The sequence below is a fragment of the Megascapheus bottae genome, chromosome 12 (genome assembly GCF_031878675.1).
Source record: "Megascapheus bottae isolate mThoBot1 chromosome 12, mThoBot2.hap1, whole genome shotgun sequence".
Classification (NCBI taxonomy): Eukaryota; Metazoa; Chordata; class Mammalia; order Rodentia; family Geomyidae; genus Megascapheus; species Megascapheus bottae.
In genome coordinates, this window is record NC_143520.1 from 59,208,546 (window position 1) to 59,235,940 (window position 27,395).

A 27,395-nucleotide genomic window follows, 5' to 3' on the forward strand; every position below is an offset into this window, starting at 1 on the left:
CTCTAGATCCCACTCCACTTCTTTTCAGTACTTGTTTCCTGGCATTTATTTTGTTGTATTATTATTTATCCTTTCTAAAGAATCACACTGTTCAGCCAGCATGGTGGCTCATACCTATAATCCTAGATATTAAGGAATCTGAGATCTAAGGATTGTGGTTCAAAGTCAGCCCGGGCACAAAAGTTTGTAAGACTCCTATCTCCAATTAACCACCACAAAATTAGAAGTGGTACTTTGGCTTAAGTGGTAGGGTGGTAGCCTTGAGCTGAAGAGCTCAGGGACAATGCCCAGGCCCAGAGATCTAGTCCCTTAACCAATAAAAAAATAAAAACTAAAAAAAATGAATTATGCTGTTTGAGTTCTCTCTTGAATCTACCTTTTTTCTTTTTATAAACTTGTTTTCATGTGCTGTTATATTTTACTATTTGTTGATATTCCATAAAATTTTCAGAGTCCCTCATGTAATATCCAGAATATTAGCACATTGTCATATCATATAAGTTGCTTACATTAGCCCCTCTTTCCTCTCTCCTTCCTATTTCTACCTCTCATGTAATGTCTCTCCTCCTAACTCTCTTCTCTTCTTTCCTTCCTCTCTCCTTCGTTTGTTTCCTGATTTTGATCTTTGACTCTTTTTGTTTTTAAACATTCAATGATAAGCATGCTTTTCTGATCTCAGATCCTAAAGGATATTTTCCACTTGAACAGGACAGGATCCTTTTGACTTTTTCCAGAATTTCCAAGATTTTAGTTTCACCTTTGACTCTGATACAATTGGGGTTTATTCTGTGGCATAATATAAAGCAATTAATCTGTTTGTTTTACCCTGGAAGGCTCTTGGCTGACCCCACATCATTTTCTGAGTAGCCTTCATCTCTCTTGTGAAATGAAAGGCCACTTGTTATCTACAGACTCACTTATAGTCACAGGCTTGCTTCAGGCCTTAGTTTCCTTCCAGTTTATTTATTCTGTGGTAGAGCTGTTGCATATATTATTGCTGTTTGATGATGTACGTTTGGGCAAGTTCCTTAATTTCCATTCATGTCAGTTGACCCCATCTTTGAGGTTTTGTTTATTTTTCTTTTTTCCAGTCCTGGGGCTTGAACTCAGGGCCTGAATAGTCTCCCTGGGTTTTCTCAAGGCTAGAGCTCTCCCACTTGAGCCACAGTACCACCTTCAGCCTTTTCTTTTTTTTCCCATATATTTTTATTGTAATTAATAGAAGGGTTACATTACATTTGCCAGATAGAAGGTGCATTAATTCACATACATTGATACCCTTTCTCATGTCTTGGTACCAAGGAATTGAACCCAGGTCTCTGTGCATGCTAGGCAAGCACTCTACCACTAGACTAAACTCCAAGCCTGAGGTTTTACTTTTGTTTGTTTGTGCTAGTCTTAGGCTGAACTCAGTACATGAGTACTGTACTAAAGTACCCTCTAGCTCTTTAAACTCAAGGCTGGTAGTCTATCACGTGAGTTCCACTTCTGACTTATTACTGGAAAATTAGAGAAAGAGAGAAGAGGAGATAGGAAGGTGGGAAATTTAATTTGGAACTGGGTCATGTTTTTGTAGAAGGTAAACAAGTTCATAATCTGGTTAGATAGGTCAGTGGACTATACAGAAACTCAGGAAAACATCATAGTTGAAGCGTAAAGAACATCTCCAGACAGAACTTCTTTTTTGTTCTGGAAAAGTTTGTGTGTTCTGTTAAGAACTTCAAATAAATCAGTTTCAGTGCACTGTGGAAAGATATCTAATTTACTTGGTAGATCTTTGTAATGCTTGCTAGTCTCATGCTTGCTGATCTCATTCAAGGCCTGCCATCACAGAAATATCTAGAACAGTCATTAGCCACTGTGACCCAGCTACACATTTCTTGTCATATCACCACCACTCATGTGGTGCTTCTCACCATTCTCACTAAAAAGAAGAGAAGTTCTAGTCATCCTGTACTCTGGTGCATTTGATATTATTTATAATTTTGCCATTCTAATAAATATTTGGTAATTGAAACAATGGCTTTGAGTTTGAATTTTCCTAATAGCTAATAGTAAAAATCAGTGTCTATTTTCTAATCTCCTTGTTTGATGAAGTATCTGGGATTTTACCCCTGTGTTATTTTAGTCATTTGTTACTTGTTTTCTTGCAACCAAGTTTCAAAGAGTTCTTTATATGCTCTGTGCAATAGTCTGTTGTTGGATATATAATTGTCTTCATGTAGTCTGTATCTTACCATTTGTTTGGCAGACCAAAAGTTTCATATTTGGAGGAAGTCTAGTCTGTATGGTTTTGGTGTTTTGGGGGGAGTGAGGAAACTCATTCTCAGAAATTCATTGTCAGAAGCTCAATACTCAGGTTGGCACTGCACTTGAGATCCTCTTATTACACTTGTGAGTACTGTCAGTATAAGTGTGCAAGCTGTAAAGTAATAAATTATAATTTTATTTTCATTTGAGAGAACTCTGCTTAACTCTGGATGTTGAACATTTTCATCTACTTTGTTTTTATTTCCATAAGCTATTTAATTAGATGTTTGACATTAGAACTACAATTTATTTTAAGCAATCTCCATATATCTGTAAGATTTATGGGTAAATTTAGTCTTGGGATACAGACAACTGATGAGATTGCTGACCTATTAGAACATAACCTACGTGTATTAAAACATTTTGGGATTTTTATCATAATAGCAATATTTGTATGAGCATTCTCTTCAAATTTTGTTTGTTTTGTGTTCTTTCCTAATTCTCAAACTTTGGGTGGGAGCATGGCCTATTGGTAGAGTGCTTGCCTAACATGCACGAAGTCCTGGGTTCAATTCCTCAGTACCACATACACAGACAAAAGCCAGAAGTGGTGCTGTGGCTCAAGTGGTAGAGTGATAACCTTGAGAAAGCCCAAGGACAATGCCCAGGCCCTGAGTTCTAGCCCTTGGACAGGCACTAAGAAAAAGGCAGTTCTTGAACTTTACCTATGTATACGGATTTGAATGCTTAAATTCATGTTAGGGTTTTGCCATTATGCCTTCTTAAGATAAACTTTCCTGCCTTTTGCCTTGAGAGTCTCATCCTTCAGAAAAAGCCAGATAAAATGTTATAAAATCTTTCAACCTACCCTTGACCCTTGATAGAGCATTAGATGACATGAAGTAAGAAGAGAGAATCAGAGTTCTGTTCTCCCAGTCTTTTGAAAGCTGAAGAGGAGCTTTCCCCCTATGGAGCTCAGCCAGCTTATCTTTGTAAATCTGTTATTAAGATGAATGGATTGAGGGAATTCTTCTACCTATGGGCTTTCCTTCGGAAGGCAAGAAATATTCAGATTCAAACCAGATTACCCTCAGTGGATGAATGGATCAGGAAAATGTGGTACACAAGCACACACACACACACACACACACACACACACACACACACACAAATTGAAATGTTGTTTCCATCAGAATGATCAGGATGATATTGTAAGGAATTGAAAAGACTTGGAAAAATTATATCAAGTGAAGCAAGCCAAAGCCAAATAAACATAGGTTGCAATGTTTTCCTCATTTGTTGTAATTAGAATGTACCTATAAGTCTACCTTTATAAACATTTATTCTTTATTTATAAACATTACATAACATTTGTGAACATAAACATTTATTTATTTATTTATAAACATCACAAATCTACTTTTGTAAACACACTGTATGGTAAAAGATAAAAATTACACCTAGACATGATAAATTCACACAGTGAGACGGGAGAATGCTATTCTTAGGAGATGATCACAAAGGCTCAACAGCTATGTGCATATCACTATGTAAAATCATGCTTAGCAAAATTAACTCCAAGGAATGAAAATCAGAGGGTTTTTATTACTTTTCTTTTTTTATTTTATTTTGTTTTCCCTTTGTTTCTGCTTTTGTTTGTTCTACCTTTCATCTTTATGTGGAAGTTTGTCTGTTTTGGGAAGGGCAAGGGGGACCCAGAAATGGTGAGACAAAAGGTGATCTAATGCAGCAGTGATACTCACTAGACACTATGTGGAAAAGAAACTATATAACTTGGGGATAGCAAGGTCCAGAGGGAAAAAACTGGGAGAGAATGAGGGAGGAAGTAACATGGTTCTAAAATAAATATATTCATTACCAGACTTATTTAACTGTGACCCCTCTGTACATCACCTTTACAATAACAATAAAAATTTATTTTTAAAAATGAAGTATTCAGAATGGACAATGGAGATTAGGAATGGCATTTCAGAACAACAGGCCTCCTTAAAATGGTAAATGGTTGTCTATAAAATTGACAGTCCTGTGGAACACTTATCATTTTCATAACACTGAATCCATTGAGACCTCAGGAAGTAGCCCGAGGTGAAGATCAACATAAAAGTTCTACTTAAGTATCTTTCTAGTCTTGTATAAATGTAGTTTGACATAGTAAGAAATTGTCAACATGTTTCATTATTCTATCTGCTGTGGTAGTAACTGTCACATCTTTATCAATATAATCCTTAGACAAGTATTCTGAAAGAATTATTTCTTATGAATCCCATTTCTTATAAATAAACAGGCACAAACTACCGAAGTTGCTCATACCTGTTGTCTCAGCTACTCAGGAAGCGGAGATTCAGGAGAGCATAGTTTGATGCTAGTCTGGAATGAAAAGTCTGTGAGACTTTACCTGCAATTAACCAGAAAAAAATACATAACCAAACCTATTATAGAATACCACCCATTAAAAAGCAGAAAGGCAAAGTTAGTGTGAAGACTTGAGTTCCAGCCATGGTACTGGTATGAAACATACAAACAAAAATATAATAGATAAGCTGGGCACTGGTGGCTCACACCTGTAGCTACTCAGGAGGCTGAGATCTGAAGATCACGGTTCAAAGTCAGCCCATACAGAAAGTCCATGAAACTCTTACCTCCAATTAACCACCAGAAAACTGGAAGTGGTGTGGCTCAAAGTCTTAGAGTGCTAGACTTGAGCTGAAGGGCTCAAGGATAGGGCCCAGATCCAGAGTTCAAGCCTGTTGTGAGCAGGCAAAGTAATTCATCTATAGACAGGCAATATGATGCAACATAGTTTATTGATTTAACATAGCTTAGCAGGGTTAACACGATATTCTAGTCCTAACTTGCCTAATTCTATCCTGCCTATCTAGCATACCTGCTGGACTCACTTCTCTTACATCTCTTAGTCCTGAAGTGGAAAGGGTCTGCCGGTAGGTTGTTAGACACAGTTCTGAGTGCTGTCGTGGTGTGAGCTCTGGAGACTAAGGACGAATCTGGGTCCTTGTCGGTCCTGTCATGCAAGGAGCAGCTTGTGCAGGCCAAAGATCCTTGAGCCAGCCACAGTCTCAGTTAAGGCCAGCAGAAGTGCTGTCCCTCATTCTGGGTCCTTTGCATATATCTGTCCTTGGTTACTCCTCTCTGGCCCAAACTCCTTCTTGCTTGATTTGGATTGGTAAAGGACCAGAAAAGTCTCTTTCAGATTGGTTGTGCTATATATATATATCCTGTGGCCAGGTGTCTGGACTCTTAGTCATTTATGATTACTCTATCCTGTGTGCCTGGGTGCTGGCTGTTTCCATCGTTACTGCAACACATCCTGTTCTAGTGGTTTTATCTCTTATGGCCATATGTCCTTAGATACAAGTTGGCATTGACAATATACTTCTTTAAGTATTTTAGCTGTATTTCATCCCACTCTTTTTTCATTCTAATCATATTCATTATAGTAGTATTTTTACATCATATTCATTTAGTATTTTCATATCATATTCATTATTCTAGTATTTTCATCTCATAATCATTGTTATTTTCACATCATATTCATTGTTAGTACTTTCACATGATTACACTCTGTTCTACCTTCACATCCTTATGCTCATAACAAAGCCCTGATTGATAAAAAGGTAAATAAATAGAAGATAAAACATGACTTCATAGGATTATTCACAGAAAACAAATCAATGTGCAGAGTTACAGCATGTTTTCTGCTGATCTTTCTCACTTTTACATTTATAAATGCACACAGACCCCTATTTGCAATTCACAGAGGGTTTACTTATCACACTGCTTCCTGGATAAGTACATCACCTGATTAGTAATTGGTATTAGTTATTGGCAGGTTTATAGAATAATGTCCAAGAACCTCATTAGTTTGATGTAACTATTAACAAGGTTCATGGTTGGTGGATGAGGACATCACATTTCAGAGGTGTTAGGCTTGATGATTGCAAGTCAGACAGGTGACAGATCTGAGCTTCACACTTAGGAATGAATGATCCACACCTTTTCCACTAGTGTTTGGGACCAGATTCTAGCTATTTTCTTGGCTCAGTAGAATATGGGTATGTTGGGAAAGTATACCTGCTATTATAATTTTAAATCAGATGTAGATAATGAGCAAAATATGAGCGTGGCTATATTCCAAAAAATCCAGTTTCTGAACATTAAAACTTAAATTTTATGTAATTGTTCCATGTCACAAAATATGGTTTGCTTTTTCATTTTTTCAGCCTTCTCCATCTTCAACTGGCAAAAGTCAATGTCCTCAGTAAAGTTGTCACAATGTGATATGCATGGTCCTTTCATCAGCTTCTTCCTCCCCAACCTTATAAACTATGTCTAAAAATGAGATAAATCAAAGACTCATGGTGAAAGACTTTCTGCAAAATAGTCATCAGTATCTTGATATTGTCAAGGTAAATAACAACATGGAACGTCTGAGAAAAATTCATAGCCATGTGATACCAGAACAGACTTGCTGACTTAATGCGATATGGCATCCTAGACAGGAACCTGGAATAAACAGGGGACATGTAATAAACACTGTGAGTAGAAGAAAGCATCCTTGTGAGCTGTGTAACGACATGCTGGTTAACAATGTATTAAATACACAACACTGCTCTCTTCAATTATAATGGAGCTGAGTAACTCTATTGTGCAATTAAGTCAGATAAGAGCAACACACTACACATGTGTTTGTTGTCACACTGGAGGAAATGAACTTATGTGATATGTCTAGAAAAAGAAACACCTGTGTGTTACAATGCCCTAAAGTATTCATTATAGCAACACATTACACAGGTATAGCTTTGAGCAATAGGCTATATCATGTAGCCCATGGTAGAGGATGTGGGTTTGAGTAAAAGCATTCCATAATGCTCTCACAACAGAATTACCTAATGAGGTAATCCTCTTTATAAGCCATGCACGACTGGTTAATAAAGTATCAGTATTGGCCAATTAGTTGTGACAACTGAGTCCAAATAACACATAACAAACAGTTTGTTTGTGTTATGGTTGCCTTTGATTGTTAACTTGATTGGATGAGAGTAAGAGACTAGTAAAACAAATCTCTGAGGGCCTCTGTGAGGGTAATTCCAGAGACAATTAGATCTACTGAATGGATAATCCTGATGGATTCATCATATAGGACAGGGGGCAGTGGGAAGTGCAAGGACAGGACTTAGTGACAAAAAGTAGATCACTGAGGGTGTACCCTTATTTTGCCTAGTTCCTTTCTTGTTCCTTTTTCCTCTGTGCTCCTTTTGCCTCCTTATTACATTTATGAAAAGGTGATAAGATTCCTGCAACATACTGCACCCGCTACCATGATGTTCTATGAAAGCTAACATAGACAAATCAAAAGGAGTATTTCTCTCTTTGGGTTATTCTCTTGGGTAGTATTTTATTAATAGTCACAGAAAAGGTAACAAGTATAGTACTTTAGTAGATTCTGTTTTTTTTCCCAAAATAGGGTGCAATATCCAGCTCACGTTGGTTTTAACTTTTTGATCCTCTTGCTTCAGCCTCCTGAGTCTAACATTAGAACTCTCTTTTCCTTGCACTGCAATACCTTCTTCCCCTCCTCCTCTGCCGCCTCCTCCTCCTCTTTCTCTTTCTCTTCCTCTTCTTCTTCTTTCTTCTCCTGCTCATGTTTTTCTTCCTCTTACTCCCTCTAGTTCAAGTCCTAGTCCCAGGACTTGAACCCAAGGTTCCTGAGCTTTTGTACTCAAAGGCTCACACTCTACCCCTTAAGTCACAGTTCCACTTCCAGGTTTTTGGTAGTTAATTGGAGATAAGAGCCTCAGACACTTTTCTGCCCTGGCAGAACTGCGATTCTCAGGTCGCAGCCTCCAGAGTAACTAGGATTAAAGATGTGACCTACTGGCATCTGATATTGTTATCTTTTTCTTGAATTATTCAAAGGCAAGGATGTGCCTTATGTTCATGTAAGATATAGGGTACTGCACTATTTCATAAGGAAGAGTGGAGAGCATTTCAGAGGACAAGTTTCTTTTCCCATGTCTTAAAAAATAATAATATGAGCTCAACAAGAATCTAAAGGTTGGGGGAGGATGACAGGGAATAAAAAAAAAACTAGGTGTCAATTCTGATAGGGTGCAAGTCTTCATAAAGGGCTGGACAAATAAAGCAATGTGGCATGATTTGTTCTGCATGAGGTTTCTTGTGCCTGCAGCACATGGTGTTATTCTGGTGCACTCCATCTGCACCAAAAATCATAGTTCTAGTATTTTGCAAATATGACCTTATGTAATTATAGTCTGATAGGCTCTTAAAATACACTTCCACTGTATAGTTCCTGAATTGTATCACAAGAAAACATATAAGCCCTAATTTTCAGTACCACAGAGAGTGATTGTGCTTATAGTTCTTTAAAGTGAGAAGGCACTAGACATGATACAGTCTGTCTTTGCAACTCAGGAGGCAAAGATCTGGAGGAGCTGGGGGCCTTTCCATGCACTATTTTGGAGCGTCTTCATGTTTACAAGATAAGTGTGATGATTACATCTGTGATTTGAGCTATGTGGGAAGCTCTACCAATGAGGATTATGCTCAGGCCAGCCTTGAAAAAAAACACAAAATTCTATCCAAACAATAATTAAACAGAAAGGTATAAAGCTGAGACACGAGTTCAAATCTCAAGAACACAATAAAGAATATGAGAGCAGGAGGAAGGAGAGAAAAAGAAAGGGAGACAATTAAATTAAAATTTGATCATTAGATTTAGTACTAATTCAGTATGAATGCTGTACAAATGACAAATTTTGGACATAGATTGGCATGAGAAAAATTAATTCTGCTGATCATTTGGCCATAGAATTTGGAAAGAGCAGCAAATTAACTTCTATTGTTTAAGCATCTCAGTCTGTGCTGCTTTGTTAGGGCAATCTGAGCAAACCAAGACTTTGCCTGATTTACAGTGAGAGATCTGATTGTAAAGATGATGAATTCAGCTTTGAACTGATTTTGTCTTTCAATCTCTGAGACCCCCAGAAACATCAGGACTGAGGTGAAATGATAGGAGCACTCAGAATAAATGTACTAAATGTATTCAAACATTTACAGTACTTGGAGGGAAGCCAGGGTGATGCAAATAGTTGGAGTTTGTCAGAGAGTAGCATGGATTGAGGGCAAGGAGGCCAGAGATTTTGACAGGGATCATCCCAGTAATGTCTCAGCAATCCCAGATGGAGCTACTTACAAGAGAGGTCATGTAGAGAGAAGTTCTCTGTCCTAAAATAAACCACGTTTTCATTTGAGGCAATTCATTCTTGTGACCTTCCAGAAAAAAAAAATATATATATACATATATTCATTAAAATAACTGTACAGAGATGTTAATAGCTTCCTTTTCTCCATTTTTTCCTATGGATATATATCTGATAATGTAAAACTGTCACCAAATGATATGTGAATGATAAAGTGCTGAAATTTGAGGTATTTATGTGCTAGAGAAATCTCATGATTTTAATATCTCAGAATTTTGTCATTTTCCTTGGTAAGTTGCTAAACAGGGAATTTCAAAGATTTAGTGGGAAACAATAAAATGTCGGGGACACTTAAAATAAGATTTAGATAGATTACAGGATACTTCCAACATTAAATTTGTGTGTGTGTGTGTGTGTGTGTGTGTGTGTGTGTGTCTGTGTCTGTGTCTGTGTCTGTGTCTGTGTGTGCATATCCATGCCCATGTTTAAGGCCATAATTCTATGCCTTTACTTAGTAGGTAAAAGATAATGTCTTTTCCATGTGCAACTTGAGTTGGGTAAATATACACATATGAGTATGAGTGTACACACATGTGTATGAGTACACACATGTGTATGAGTGTTTTCACCTTAGGATTTGAATTTAGGGCTTCAGTAGTATCCCTGTACTATCTTGCTCAAAAAGAGCACCCTATCACTTGAGTCACAGTTTTACTTCCAGCTTTTTAGGATGCTTAATTGGAGAGAAGAGTCACATGGATTTTCCTGCCTATGTTGGCTTTGAATTGTGATCCTCAGATCTCAGCCTTCTGTGTAGCTAGGATTATAGGCAGGAACCATCAGTGCTTGGCTTGAGTAGTGCTATATTAAGGGAGCAAGGGTCTTTTCTTTTTAATCAAGCAGAAAACAAGTATGAAGAAATCCCCATGGCATTTGCTACATCATAAATGGCAGACTGTGCTAATGTGTTACTACCTGCCACCATGCTTCCTCTGAAGTACTCCACAATTTCTGACTGACTTTCTTTGATAGAGGAAAGATTACTGCAGGGAGTTCTGCCTTTCAAGGCAGCTCCCATGTTCAAGAAAAATTCTTATTGGCATGAATTGAATAAGATGCCCATGAATGAACCAATCCCAATGGTCAGTTATCACCTGATTCAGGCCTTTCCCTAAGAAATTTGTTTGTGTACCATATTGTCTATACATTCAAAAGGAGATTATTCATAATAATGTGATGCCTGATGAAGAGGGCAGAAGAGCCTGGTGGCTTAAAGCACACATACTCAAGGGTGCACACACACACACACACACACACACACACACAAACACACACACACAAATACACCAACTAACATATACACCAGTTTATAGATACTTACATAAGTATATATAAATCATATTAAAATATCATACAAGTTAAATAAAATCCACAACACTTCAAAATGGGGACTTTTGCTAGTTCAAAAAGAATATTCTACTGCATATTATGGAATAAAAACTATTCAGAGATATATTGTGGAACAGCATTTTCAAATGCTGTGCAGGAGCTTCTTCTTAAGAATCAATCAATTGATAGGTATTCAATCCTATTTGCATTTATGTAGAAAATTGAAGTAATTGGAAATTGTAGCAGTTTAAATAATGAAACATAATGTTATTTGATAGTGTTGAGGTGATATAGTTTAGAACAGTATTTGTTTTTCTAGGGGTTGTATCATCTGTGGTTCAGCTGAGACCCTTGGGTGACACCGTATGTTTCCTGTTCTAAAAGATGGTGAGCACAGGAATAGCTAGGCTTTGGAGGAAATAGTCATGATGTATATGATTAGAGAATTCAGTCAGGGTAAAGTTTATGAAGAAATAGCCATGATATGCTCCTGTGGAATTAATTCTGCAAACATTATATGGTGAAAATCAGGATTGTCTCTGATTTCATTCTGTCCCCACTTTCTCAAACTCTTGTCTTTCTCTCTGTCTCTTCCATTTCCCAATCTGTCTTTGTAGATTGTGTTACCTCCCGTGAATATATCCCCATTGCAAATGATCTCTTTTTCTCTGACTTTGCCTTTACTAATCCAAAATCTTAACTGTATGTCACATAGTATGCACTATTCCAGGTGGAAAGGGCTTTAGACTACATTAAGCCAATACTTTGTTTGATATCTGAGTCAATAGGAGACAGATAGCTTCTGGCCACCAAAGACAAATTGATCAATCAGTGTGCAGTCTGAAATAAGAAATAAAAACAGTTTACTTTGCCCTCTCACAGAAATGGTCGCTTTTTTTCACCCATATGATTTGTCCTGTAGATTACAAACATGGAGACTCTCTGAGCTCTATGTTTCTCCCATTTTTCCATGATTACCTCTACTTTTACCTTTGTGTAAAAGGATTTCTGGTATTGCCAATTCAACTTGATTTTATTCCCTCCCTATCTCTCATCTTTGGCCTGATTAATAAAGTTGCTCAATATAATTATAATAAAAATAACATAGGCTGAGTGCTAAAATGTGTTATTTTACCTCCATAACCACTTTAATTTCCACACAATTTTATGTAGTATTATTGCTCTTCTACATAAAGTTTATCTCTCTAAAGTAACTATTAGTAAACCATGGGATAAGATTAAACACAGTACATCTATTGTAGGATTAGGATCTCATCTTCCTTTGTTGTCTGCTTCTCTCAATGTTTCTATGTTTTGAATCACCATGCAAAGTGACTGTCAGACATCTTAGTTGAAGATGAGAAAATCATACTGGCAAGGGAACATTTATTTGCCTTGAAGTAGGGATTTAATGAGATAATCCATGGCTCAATCTTATTTTAGTAATTTGAGACTCAATATTAGTCCTCAGCTCTCAATATGATTTTGTAATTCAACATGGAAATAAAGGAGAAAGAAAACAGAGGGCTGTGGTCATGCTCATTAATAATTATGGAATTATGAAGTGAAAACCACCAAATTGTGGAACAGGAGCAAGGGGAGGGCTACAGAAGGAAAAGTCTCTACCAAGATATAAAAACCTGATCTAACTTTCCTAGTATTCTGGCCATACTTAATTTCTTTTTATCACATTACTATTGTGGTTTTTTTTTTTACATTTGAGCCCAACTAGCCATTTGATAATATGATAAAACAAAATCCACTTGTCCAACATAAAATGAGTATATATATATTTATGGGAATAGAATCCCAGTTATCATACAAATATACCAAATCCCTGTAAGAGATGTTACAGGCCAGTGGCTGGTAGAGAAGATAAAAAGACGCTGAAGTGCAACTAAGTTCAGGTCAGTAGGAAGAATTTGTAGCTTAAACTTAAATAAAGAGGAAATCATTTGGCTGTAGGCAGCAGAAGCAAATAATAACCCAGTCCCAATGTATCTCAAAGATGTTTTTATTGAACTCCAGCCATCTATCTAATTTTCTCTCCAGGGCATTATCACAGAGCACTTTATGATATGAATAGTTATTTATTTATTTATTTATTTGCGCGTGCGTGTGTGTGTGTGTGTGTGTGTGTGTGTGTGTTGACTCTTTCCAGTAGTTATATTGAATTATTTTCCTCCAGTCTATTAGGCCATTAAGTCTCACCATTTTGAAGCTTTGAAGACAAATGTGTCCACTAGGTGAATTACAAATAAAAATCAAATAAGTGAAATTAGTGTGACCAAAGGCAAAAATATGATAGTTTATATAATAGTAGAAGTACGACTACACTAAAAATATCAGGAAATTCAATAGAGCTAGAAGTTATGAGGACAATGCCAAGGAATTTTAAAAAACAATAGAGCTTCAGCAAAACTTTGTAAATAAAATTATTGTTACCTTACATATGGTAGTGCTTTCTGGATGCTGAAAAGCAACAGTTCTGTAAGATGGGCATCTGAGAAATCTAAGTGGGTGGAACTCACACCCTTTCCTCTTAAACATAGACCACTTCCTCACAATGCACAAACAGCAGTGTAGCACAGGTAGGTAGAGAACAGTGTTGTGTTTTCAAAGTCACACATTTGCATCCACCAAACTTCCCAATCAGCAGCTGCATTGTGTTAATGAGAAGTCTCTCAAAGCCCTTCTACTTCTCAGTTTTGTGTCCACTGTCAAGTTACTATCATTTGATCCTCCATGTCTTCCTTGGTAAAATGAGGGTAATCCACCCATTCATTCCTACATCCAAACATAGGAAGAATGGATCTATTTACAAAAATGTAAGTAGTAAAATATACTAAAAGTATCTGTTAGATACTTCATTCTGCAACAATATCATGGGACAACTTTGTCATCACACTAATCACGAAGAATAATTTCTAAGAGAATTATCAATTCTAAAGTCACATACTGTTTGTTCATTGTTCTGAACAGTTACACAGTTAGACTCAAGCTCTGCCTACTGATTTTTTTTGAGAGAATCAGTTTCTTACTCTAAATTTTTCAGAAACCTTTTTGCAAATGCTAGAATCTACTACTGATTTAAAGCTCACTGTTGGTCATGGCCCACTGTTGAAAAACCCCAATAGTGACATAAATACCTTGTCCTCAAAAAAAATATCCCTACACAAACAGCAGATTCTGTACATTTCTGATGCAAGGAAAATGTGACCGTTATGGGCAAACATCACGATGTAGATGTCTGGAGTCTGCCCAGACAATGGCCTCTTCTGCAGAGGAAGGATCTTGGCCTTTTAAATATGCCCACTTTACCAGAATAGGAAAAGTTTGTGATTTTATAAAAGAATAAACAAGAAAACAGAATATACTTATGGCACACATTGCTTCTTTTTCTGGTTGAATGTCTAGCCGATGAAAATGTGAGGGAGGAGGATGGATTTGGAGAGAAATCAATCACAGTGAATAGTGGAGTGATTTGAACGTAAACTGGATGCGATAACACCCATTTACTTCAATTATGTGAAGTTAAGATGTTATTAGAAAATATCAATGAACAACTATGTGGCACATTCCTGAAACATCTGATCAATTGTTGGATATTCTTTAGTGAGTCTACTCATGTCATAGGATGCTGGCATTAAAAGGTAACACAAAAAAAGTAGAGAGCAACTACTCTCTCATCTAACCACACACATGCACACTTTTTTCAGCAATGCCCTGTAATATTTCAATATAAGACTGATAAGTTAAAACTAAAAATTTTTATTCTGATATTAATTCTGGTGAATCTGACAACAAAAAGGGGACTGTAAGAGGTAGTTGATAGCCAAGGAAAAGACTGAATATCATAACTACATGACAAGAGCAGTTTGAAGGGTCCCTCTAATACAAAACTTTAGTTACTATGTGTGTGTATGTGTGAGTGTGATAGATAGCTAAAGCTAAAGTGTATTTGTTTATTCTACCTTTGAATATATTTGTCATTGAATACAAATAATTTTAAAACTTTACTTTGACTAAAATTGAGTGCCAAATTTTAGCTCAGGAGTGCTTTATTTTTATTTATAAAAATTTATTTTTAAAGTAGACCAGATATTTTTGCCATGACAAATTGTTTATAATTTACCCTAAAGTAGAATCTTAAGCAGTCTATCACTAGATAATAAAATCTTTCATAAATTCTCCATTCACTATACCTTATGTTAAATTTAACATGTAAAATATTATTTTCCCTAAATTTAAGATCAGTCTTTTCCAATAGTAAAATGTGAATTTTATATAATAAATATTAATATATTGCATTTATGATACTGGTGTAGCAGGATACTAATGAATTCTGATTAATGAAAATGTGCAATTGCACTGGTATTGAAGTAATTCACAAAAAATAATTAAATAAGCTGTGGGGCCTTGCCATCGTGTAATTTGCCACTGGAGGGTACGTCAACACAAACGATATAATTTTCCTATAATTGCTCTCTATCACTAATATAAAAAAACTTTGAAGATGTTAATGACAAAGGTATTCTCTAGATGTTACCCTTATGGAATTACTTATTCAGTGTCAAAATGATCAGGGTGTGTATCAAATTATTAAAACCCCAGTAATCTAAAGAAATCCTTAAGTGTTTCAGGAAAACACACCACAAGAAATAAAAGCATATGTATCTTTAAAACTTTCCTTAAAATGGATCATTGCAATGTATAGAATGACTTGTGTGAAAAATGTAGCTCCATTAACACTCAAACCAGACACAATTTAATATTTTAAAACAAGCTAACCTATGTTAATTTGTAAATTCACAGAAAGTATTTCTGATATGATAAAAATGGTGCTACATTATAGTAGTTTTCATTTAAAAGAGAGAAGAATTATTCCGTGTACTAATCTTTTTCATCAAATACTCCCTTTAAAACCAAGTAACTCTGAAGAATAATTATATTTAGGGAATTTAGTTTCGTGCCTTCCCCCAGTTACCTTGTGAGAAATGGACTATAAGCAAATGAGAGAGCATTCTGTGTTTTGTGTTCGGCTCTCCTCCAAAACAAGGATTCCCTTCCTTTGTGTTCCTTTATTAGACACCAGCACAGCCCCACAGAGGCTCTCTGCTGGGTTGCTCTACTGCAGCTGCTAAAGCCTCTGCGCCCCATTCCAGCTGCTTAGCTGCAGGAGGCGCTCTTTAATGAAAGGGCAGTGCTGTTCTTAGCAGTTCTTCCATGCTGTTGCAACCCAGGCCAGAAGCACTGTTTAATGAAACCTTGGGCTTTAGTTGCCTTCCAAATATGGCAGTACTTTTTCTTTATCAAAGGAAAATGATGATGGATGTCATAATTAACACTGAAAGATGTCACAGTGGACTATTCCGTGAACAATGTAGTTTTTGTTGTTGTTGTTGTTACTTGTTGGTTCTTCTTCTTCTTTTTTTTTTTTTTTAATCCTAATTACAGGGAATGGCAGGCAAAGGGATACTTCCTTCCTGCTACCTGGACGTTTCTGAGGTTGCTATCTTTGCTGTCTAATAAGGATTTTTGAGCAAAGTGATGTACAGGCGAGGCCTCCTTCCAAAAGACTACAAGATCATAAAGACTACTAGAGCCTCTGTCCAGCATACTCACCCCAGGAAGCCAACTAGTGAGTTCAGAGAAGGCATTTGACTCTGCATTAAAAATGAAAAGGAAGACTGTTTTATCTAATGTCAAGTGATTTTTTAAATTCAAATCTTTAGGCTATAAATTTTACCTTAGTATGACTCTCCTTCTTGCATATTTACAGAAGGAGGAAGAGCCACAATTCATCAGAGCTCTTAGATGGAAAAACAATTCACCATTTTCTGTTAATAAATGATTATTTGGAATCAGGGTGGAACTTCTGGAATCAAGTGCAAATTGACTGGAAGATTGCTGCCTCACTAGCTTCCTTTGTTTACTATTTCATGAAAATGAAATAGGGCATAAGAACTATGTTGAAAACTGAAGACCTTTACACATTATAATGACTGATCCATACACATTATAGTAAGTATTTTATATTAACAAAATAGTTCATGGTCAGTGGAGTGTCAGAGTAATTTGGTTGAAAAATATAAAAATTTCTATTTTTATTGACTATGCTTCGACAATGAATTGCTGGGTGAACATTTAAGTTACTTTTTTTCTGTGAAGTTTGTTACTTTAAGATCTAGGTAATTAATCTGGTTTAGGAAATTTTTGTTATTCTCAAGATACTTCCTAGACAGGATTTTTCAAAATTAAAGCAACCATTTTATTTACTAAGATCCTAACTTACCAATTAAGGGGCCAGGAGTTTGGCCGACTGGTACAATGCTTGCCTAGCATGCAGAAAGACCTGGCTTCAATTCCTTGGTACCACATACATAGAGAAAAAGCCAGAAGTGGTGCTGTGGCTCAAGTGGTAGAGCTCTGGCTCTGAGAAAACCCAAGGACAGTACTCAGGCCCTGAGCCCAAGCTCAGAACTGGCAAAAAAAATAAATAAATAACTTACCAATTATACTATAACCTTATTTTCTTCAAGTCAAGAAATTTAGTCAGTCAAACTCAATGACCTTTTTTCATGCAGGAATTTGGGATGTGAAGGTAAAGTTTTAACATTTAAACATAATTATTGCTGCAATATTTTCTGAATTTTCTAATAATATCTAATACTACTAATACCCATTAAAATGTTATTTTTAATTGTTCATTCATTTTATTTAAGTAAAGTTTATATGATGTTTACTGGTGTATCTGTTACCTAGGCACACATCAGCTTACTAAATTCCAAAATTTTTACATGCAACCATTATTCCTGTTTCAAAACTGTTCTGGGTTAATAGATGGAAAACCCGAGTTTCTGAAAAGTTCTCTAATTTCTACAAAGTTTCATAATTACATAGGATAGAATCGCTGCCTGAATCTTCCACAATGTAGTCTTATACCAAACGTATTCCAGCAAATAACTAGCAGTAGGAACAGAAGTAATAAAAGGGGACAGATGTTAAGCTTAACATTAAAAGGAAGAAGAAACAATTTTGAGAGACTGTTATCAGTACAAAATACCCATTTTTCCCCTCTCCAGTTCCTAATTTGCACTTTAGAAAATCCTCTATTGGCATAGTTTCTCCTGTGTTTATCTATCTGTCTCTGTCTCTTATTTTGTCTCTCTCCCATAGTCTTAGGATAACATTTCAAGTTCTTATACATCTCAGGCAAGTATTTTCCTACTAAGGCACATACCCAGTCCTGTTTTTCTATTATCTCTATTTTTCACATGAATCAATTTTGTAGCCTCTGGAAGTATGTATCTTGATCCAAATCCAGGTTGTTCTATCTGAATGTAGGAAATTTAAAATGCTGGAAGGTTTACTCATTTATAAATTTGTACTAGAGTAGAATCTCCCTCATCAAGTGATTCTAAGAGTCAAATGAAAATCTCAGAGGCATGGCATGAATACGTAATATTAATACCACCATTTTGAGAATGTTTTTCACAGGAAGCTTTCTGGATACTATTGGAAAATACCTCTGTCAAATGTTGGAAATAATACTCTTTTTACAGAATTACAATGAATATTGTCACAGTTAAATTTCTTTGATATACTGTGGTGGAAGGGTGGGTATGGTTCAAATGACAGCGTGCTTGCTAAGCAAGCTAGAGGTTCTAATTCAAACCCCTGTTCTGGCTAAAATGAAAAAATAGATACAATATTTAGTGGAGTTATACATTAGCATGGCTAATTTTATTTATTCCAGTATTCCACAATTAAATTTCAACAGAAAATGTGTATGATAGGTGTGTGTGTGTGTGTGTGTGTGTGTGTGTGTGTGTGTGTGTGTGTGTATGTATGTATGTTTGATATGTATGGGCATGGGTATTTTAGACATCCAGTATACAACAGCCATTTTCACTGGATAACACCTGGTCCATATTATTTCTCTCTAAAATTTTATAAATGGAAAGGACAAGAAAATTGTGGAGTGGAGATTGATGTTTCCAAACCTAGATAAATCATGTCATTAGCATGCCTCTTGATTGGGCTAAGGGAGCGGGAAGTTGGCTCCCTGGATATTGACTGTATGTGCTATTACAAGCAACTGTTTTGACCCTTTGAACTATAATCATTATCACATTCATTATCATTGGTATATCATCATCGTTACTGTCATCTTCACTTTTTCTGCAGTTAAACATATGTAAAATGTGATGCCAAATGATTTACTTATATTAGCATTCTGTCCTAATTGTTACTCTGTGAGGGAGGCATCAGGTTCTATTTTTTTATGTATAAAACATAGGCTTAGAGAAGTTATTTGCCGAAGAGTACATAACTAAATATAGACTATCCTTTTGACACATATCTGTCCTGGAATGCCTTGACTCATTTCTGGTGAAAATAATTTCCAATGAGGATTATAACAATAGCACACCCATGGTTAAGCCAGGGTTGATGTGACTGGGCATTTCAGAAATGTGCCCTTCTGTGGGGAGTTTCATCCCAGCAGCTCCTTCCCTGAACGAGTCAGACAAATGGCTCCTCAAAGGATCAAACTGTAGGGAGCCTGGAAACAGCGGGAGGGAGTGTGGCCCACTTAATGGTGGGATCATTTTGCTTCAACAGATCACAATCCTCTTATTATTTCTGAAGCGTGAAGCTGAGCTTCATTTTGCTCCTAATGCTAAAATCTGTTAGAGACTTTCGTTGTGCAGAGAGAGTGCCAGACATGAGCCTGGAGATCATCATTTAGCACGCAGCATGACAGAGACAGAATTATGTAGGACAGGATCTGTAAACTATGTTTGGACAAAAAATCTGGCTTGTCATCAGGTTTTGCATGGTTTGTGAGCTCAAAATGGGCTATACCTTATAATAACTTATAATCTCTTCAGTTTTATTTCTTGGAAAATGAAGTTTAATGCACTCACTTATCAAAAACAAAAAGGTTTCTGATCCCTAAATCAGGATCTGAATTTCATGAAATTTGACCGTTATTCCCTACTAAACAACATAAAGGAAAGATGATGTAACAACTTAGTTTCATCAGTATGATTGAAGGAGAGGTATTACTGTCTGTAGAAAATATAAGCCACAGGGGAAAGAATGTCCAACTGGTACTTGACAGTAGCTTTATTTCCCATAATTAACAACCACAATGGCTGTTATCTATTCTGCTCTCACTTCTGCATACAAAGCAGGAACCAGAGTGGATATAGGATTCTTTTCCTGATCAATTATTAGATTATTAAAGTTAGACTTTGAGTATGATTGGATGGATCTTAGGCACAATTAAACATTTAAAGAATGCACATACATATAGTCTACACACAGAAGAGAATAAAAGCAGAAGAGAATCAATTTGGAAGTCTTCTCCAAGTAGATAACTAGGTCTTGGCTTCAGGTTTCTAGATTTGTTTTCCATAATGACAACCATTGTGAATCTTAAAAACTTGGAACAAACCCAGATGCCCCTCAGTAGATGGATGGATCAAGAAAATGTGGTGTATATACACAGTGGAATTCTATGCTTTGATCAGAAAGAATTACATTGCCCATTTATTAGGAAATTGAAAGACTTGGAAAAAATCAAATGAAGTAAGCTGTACCCAAATAGATATAGACTCCGTGGTTTCCATTTATTTATCTATCTATCTATCTATCTATCTATCTATCTATCTATCTATCTGTCTATCTATCTATCTATCTTGTCATGGGACTTGAACTCTGGGCCTGGGCATTGTTCCTGAACATTTCAGCTCAAGGCTAGTGCTCTATCACTTGATCCACACTGCTACTTCCATTTTCTGGTGGTTAACTGGAGATAAAATCTCACTGATTTTTATGCCCAGGCTGGCTTAGAATCGCAATCCTCAGGCCTCAACCTCCTGAGTAAGAAGAACTACAGGTGTGAGCCATTGGTGTCCGGCTGTTTTCCTTCATTTCTAGTAACTAGACTATGTCTAGGGTGGTCCTAGAAATGGATCACAGTAGCTCGATAGCTATGTACATATGAACATATAAGATGAGGCTAAGCAAAATGGGTTCCCGGATATGGAGACAAGAGGTTTTTCTTTATTGTTATTGTTTTGTAATGTACTTTTAATATCGTTTCTTTCTTTTTTTTCTCCTTTGGTTTATCCTCTGTTTTCACTGTGTTTAATTTTGGTGCCTTGTATCTTGTATATATGGTTATCTGAATTGGGAAAAGGAAAGGGAACAACAAATTGGAGAGAGAGAAGACAAAGGGTAAACCAATGCAACAGTGATAATCACAAGACAAAATGTTGGAAATGAACTTTACAAAATGAGCAGAAGGCTGGGAGACAGGGAGACTGGGAGCAAAATGTGGGAGGAGGCAACAATGTTCAATAAAAATGTACTCATTACCTTACTATGTAACTGTAACCTCCTATCTATATCACCTTGACAATAAAATTAAATTAAAAATAAAAGTACTTGAAAGGTGATTAGCCCAAACTAAGTTGTGATGTACATGTAAAATATAAAATTGATTTCAGATACTTAATACAAAACAACATTGTGAATTATCTCATTAATATCTATTCCATATTGGAACAACATTTTGAATATATGGACACTAAAAAGTTTAATGCTGCCAGCAAATGTTAAAATATGATAATAGTGCTCAAGACATGAAGCTATTAATTCTACCCATGTTACCTATAAACCCCACTCCACTACTCTGCCTATCTTTTAATGAAGCCCATTCAGTTGATTTTAGTCAATGCAAACAAAAGATCATAAAATGACAAGCATATACAACAGGACCAGTTTAACCTTTATCATGCTTTGGTAAGATTTTGTCCAATGAAGCAATTTCCTCAGGATCATTGTTTCTTAATAAAGCATAAAGTATTAAAAGCTAAGAATTACTGAATATCTATATTTAATCACATGCTCTGCTCCATACTGTTTAATTAAATCCATCATGACCTCATTCATAGAACAGAAAATGAAAGCACTGAGAATGTTATATGCTTTGTAGGTTCAATGATAACTGCTCACTCTCGATTATTAGTCTCAGTCATGAATTCATGGTGTCTGCATCAGTATAAAGGTTGTGGTATGACTCGTATTGACTCAGTGAGTATCTGTGTAATTGGCATTGAGAGTCTTAAAAGGTCCATTTCTGGAAATCTGGCTTTTCCATACTCTCTGCCATAAATATTCCAATAGTCTCTCGCCTGTTTGAAGGCATGAGAAACTGCAGTGGCTTGGGAAAGTTCTGTGAATAGAGAGGAAGCTTCTGTGATTTGTGAGAGACAGAGGCTCCTTCTGACTAGAGGTTGGCCTCAATATCCTGTTACCTGGTATCTAGCTTGCCTGGTGCTCTCATGTTAGGATGGCCTCCCAAACTCCCCAGAGATGATAGATATTTCTTTCCGTGCTCAGAATAGGACTCCATTGTACAAGAAAATTTAATTCAAATCATATGGGTAAATGAAAAACTCCCCAGTACATTATTTCTTTGGTTCTTCCTAAGATCAGATTCAATATTAAAAATCTCAGTGTTGATGATAATGATGCAATAGAAATGCAAAGTCTTCAGATAGTTATTCTTGTAGAGAATTATTTAGAATTTTAGTTCCTCCTAGTGGGCAAACAGTTTAGTTTTTCTTTATCATCTTCTTTTGTCATTGTTATGTTGAGTTTCTAGATGCTTTTTGTACACTGGGACAAATTATCTGTTGAAACAATTACATGTACTACCCAGTCACTTGTAAAAACAAAGGAAAAGGTTAAAAAGCCAAAAAGAAAAAAAATACCCATAGAGTGACTAAACAATACTGCATAGCATTTTCATATTTTAGGTTTGGGAAAATGCATCTTGAGATTGTTAAAGGACAATCTGAAATCATCATAAAAATAAAATCAATGTAATGAACTCACCAATTTCTCTGCTCTGAAAATGGTCTTGTACAAAAAAATTATCCATCCATCTTATGTTAAAGTTATTCAGCCATCCCATGATAATGGCATTGAAATGAGGTAAGGAGATCCTACTAGAAAACAAGGCAGATTTGTAGGAAATGACTGGAGCTTTCCACACATGTGTTCCAGCTGCACTGAGAACACACTAGCAGAATACAGTCCAAGAAAACTCTGAGCCTCCCACAGGAATGCCCTTTTTGCAAACCCATTCTTCCAGAAACTGTCTACCCCTTTCTTTGGATTGTTCTTACCCTACTCCCTCAGCGAAAACCTGAGACAGATTTCTGCTTCATAACTGCTGATGCATTCCCTCATTCTGCAGCCAGAACATATGCATGTTTACCACACCAAATGGAATCAGCCTCCTGAGTTCCAGAAGGATTCATGATGGTCAAGATGGTCATTTCCAATTTTGCATTCACAGATCTGTATTTTTTCCCAGATAAATGTGAAGTGGGTTTAATCAATTTTCAGAACCAAAGTAAAAGGTTCATAAGCTGGTTTTGCAGGCTTAAGTTCCAGTCTAGTTTTCTTTTCCTCTACTTCTTTCCTCTTACACCCAACAGCCTACCACAGGGATTTTTGATTTGATTTTCTTCTGGTAAATGAATTAAAGTATGGCTCAATATATCCTTCCTTAAGAATAAAATCAAACAGAAAATTCAGACGATAGGAAATAACTTCAAAAGCCAGAGTTCAAGTTCCATGAGTCTCTTGAGCTCTCATCTGCTCCAACATTTTGCCCCTAGAGTCCACGAAAGTGCAGTACTCCCACAGACCGAATGGAACTAGAAGGCAGCTTCTGACTTGTGTTCTTACTGTTAATATAATGTTCTGGTCATTGCTATGGTTGCATCACTGCTTTCTGAATCTTTTATGGAGGTTTTCTATTGGGAAAGAAAAAATAATGCCTTACAAAAATGTATCTGTGCATTGTACATGACTTAAAGATACTACAAAGTTAAACAAAAATGTCTGCAGCTGGACAAATAAGTAACCCATTGGCAATGGGAACAGTCAGAGAGCTTCACCAAAATTTTGTGAAGAGAAGAGGATTTTCTACTTTAAGGCATAAGCTCTACCTACCAAAATAATAATCCAAAATTATTTTGGGGATTTTATTTTTTATCTCCTTCAGTGTATGTAGGGTTTAAGGGGAGCTCCAGAGATTGGAGAATGTCCTTTACCTTCCAGGCTCTGCTTCACCAGTTTTGTGGTACCCAAGGTACTAGTTTCTTCGTTTTCCTGAACATGTGACTCTGCTGTGTTCCAGATTATATTAATCATTTCCAGATGCTCTCTGTACAATTTAACCTACTGAATAAAGCCCTTCTAAACCTTTTCTTTTTGAGCTTTAATCCTTTAATAATAGCACCATTCATGGGGTGAGAGGGCCTCCCTTCCCACCTGGATAATCAGGGTCTAGAACCTTTTCAGAAATGCTCAATTCCCCAGTCCAAACCAGACTAAGCATTACACTGTTGGTTCTGAAGCGTCCTCCTCCTATTATCTAAAATGAACCTAAACTGGATCTTTTTATATAGATTTTTTCCCAATGAATATATATTGATTAGAATTGTAAAGGTTAGTATTGCAGGTACTTAATTACTCCTTGCCAAAAAAACATATGCATGTTTTATGGCTTTTGTATTGTTTTAAATTTTGTCTCAGACACCTGAAGTGAAGTGTAGCAAGACCTTGATGATCAAGAGGACACTGAAAAACATCTTTGAGACTTGATAAAGTATTTTCATAGTCCAAAATCTTAACAAGAATGAAGTGGCTGGCTCATTTTATGCAGAGGTATTGTCCTGTTTTGTAGAATTCACCCTATCATCAAAGCGAAATACCCAAGGTATGCCTGCTTATCATTAAATAGGAAAGGAAATGTCATTCACACAGTTGGATCAACCTCCTGAGCCTTGGTCTTGTTCTATTTATATGGCTGTGCTATAAAATCTAGTCTTTAGTAAGCAATGAGGTTTCAGACTTCAAATTCTCAGATCATATTTCGTGTAACACAAAATTGGCATGATAGGCAGAGGAGTGTTGTGTGATTAGAAGATAGTGAAATTGCTTAAGCAGTTTCCTGTCTCCAGTAGGACTGTATTGGTTAACGAAAACAACACATGGAATTCTAAAGAAGAAAAAACAAACACATACTGAGGTATGTACGTACATGTGTGTGTGTGTGTAAGAGAGAGACAGACTATATATATGTGTGTACATACAACATTATTTAAAGATCTATTTTTCATTTTTCGTATTTAAAATGTCAATAAGTATAGTTTGTCATATAATCACTGTTGTATGAAAGCACCATATCGCAATAATTAATGCTATATTTTTCTCTCTTAGAAACACACAGAACAACCGGTGTGACTTTTAGTGGGTCAGAATAGAAATCTCTGGAAGATGGTAACAGAGATGAGAGAGATGCAGTGCTAAAGACATGGTAAAATAAAACCTGTAAAGGGGTATTTGAAAGGCTCACAATCTCTTTTAAATTCTAGTCTTTGCTCTGTACTTTATTGTCCAACATAAATTTCTCTTACACCATGGAAGATATGTTTACTACACACACACACACACACACACACACACACACACACACACACACACACTCCCTTTCAATAATACATCACTCTTGTATGGACGTAACAGTTTAGGAGAGGATCCTATTGATGATGCCATGCATTATCTCTTTACACATTCATAGGTGACTGTGATTATATTTTGTTTTGTTTTGTTTTTTGCCTTAGGATACAAGGAAATTTTCTGAAGAAATATTTTTTCATACCTGGTTAATGTCAGCTCACATCTGTAACACTTTGCTCAGGATGCTGAGCTATAGAGGACTGTATTTTATAGATGGCTTTGTTAGAAAAAATGTGAGAGTCTGTCTCCCAAATAATCAGCACAAAGCCAGGATAGAAGCTATCCCTAATAACAGTGACCAGCTGGGCCAGCAAACAGCAGGAGTAAGGCTGTTAGTTCAAACTTCATTATTGGAGGGAGGGAGAGAGAGAGAGAGAGAGAGAGAGAGAGAGAGAGAGAGAGAGAGAGAGAGAGAGAGAGAGAGAGAGAGAGAGAGAGAGAGAGAGAGACAGAGAGACAGAGAGAGACAGAGAGAGACAGAGAGACAGACAGAGAGAGACAGAGAGAGAGAGAGAGAGAGAGAGAGACAGAGAGAGAGAGAGAGAGAGAGAGAGAGACAGAGAGAGAGTCTTCTATATCACATCTCCTTTTCTTAGTTGGTTGAAACTTTTTTTCCTTGTATCTTTTCATGTTTTTAGGCATGTCTTTCCCTGGAGCCCAGGCTGGCCTCAAACTGGAAACTTGAATTTTTAATCCTCCTGTATCATTTCCCAAGTGTTGGGACTGAGATGCTAACAACTGAATTATAACCTTCCAGAGATTAGACAGCCCAGTGGAAAAGACCCCAAGTGTCCAAAAATACCATGTTGCTTATGAAAAATAGGAAGCTAACAGTTGGATAAGGTAGAATTTGGGAAGTATGATAATGTTGTAGAATATTAAACAAATAAATGAATAAAAATAAAGGATGGGTTAAGAAAATGTGCTATCTCTAAAAAAATTTGAAAAGCATTTCCAAATTAAAGTGAATGTACATTTAGTGAATCCAAAAGACTAACATAGAAATAAATATGTCAGATGTTTTGTTCCAGTTTAATTTAATGAACGTATTCTGACCATTTACTATCTATTATACGTCCTTGACAGATAGTGTTGAATGACAAGAAAAAGAAAAAGAAACCAACGACTTCATATTTTCTTGACAAATGGGCTTGCTTCTAAAAGAGAAAAGCACCACAGATATGTATTCACAATACAAAATCATTATCAACATGCAATTACTAAGAACATAACTACATGAAAGACACTATCTTACAAGTATTGGCTTTTGTACTCGAAGACATTATGACCTATATAAAGAACACAAATGTGTTCACTTTAGACTATTCATTTCTGTCCATAATAAGATCACCAGTGGAACATGCCAGAAAGTCAGCATCATAGAAGGGAATAAATCCAGCATTTGGGTTTGAAGTACACCAATAAAGGTCTACTTCTGCCTCCACAAGGTTATGAGGTCTTTATTCATATTAAAGGAACACTTTGCTACTAAGCTTAATTTTTATATTATCCTAATCATAGTTAAAACTATATTTAATTTTTTAAAAGATATCCTTATAATCTTTAATAAGTGACTACTACATATGTATATGAGAACAACTATTAGTAATTTTAGATGCTGTGTTATAAAAATGCTAAGCAAATATAAAACCAGATTATTTCAATGTAGACTGATATGGATTCATAATGAGTATTAACTCAAAGATGAGAACTTAAGGTCAGACACATATGAGAAAATGGTGAATTCAATAGAAATCAGAGAAAATACATCTTAAGCAGGTGTCCTAGATCTATAAACAGTGACAGAGGAATATGTCTTTTGGGAAGGAATCACAGTATTATATATATATATATAAATATATATGTTATACTTGCTTATATATG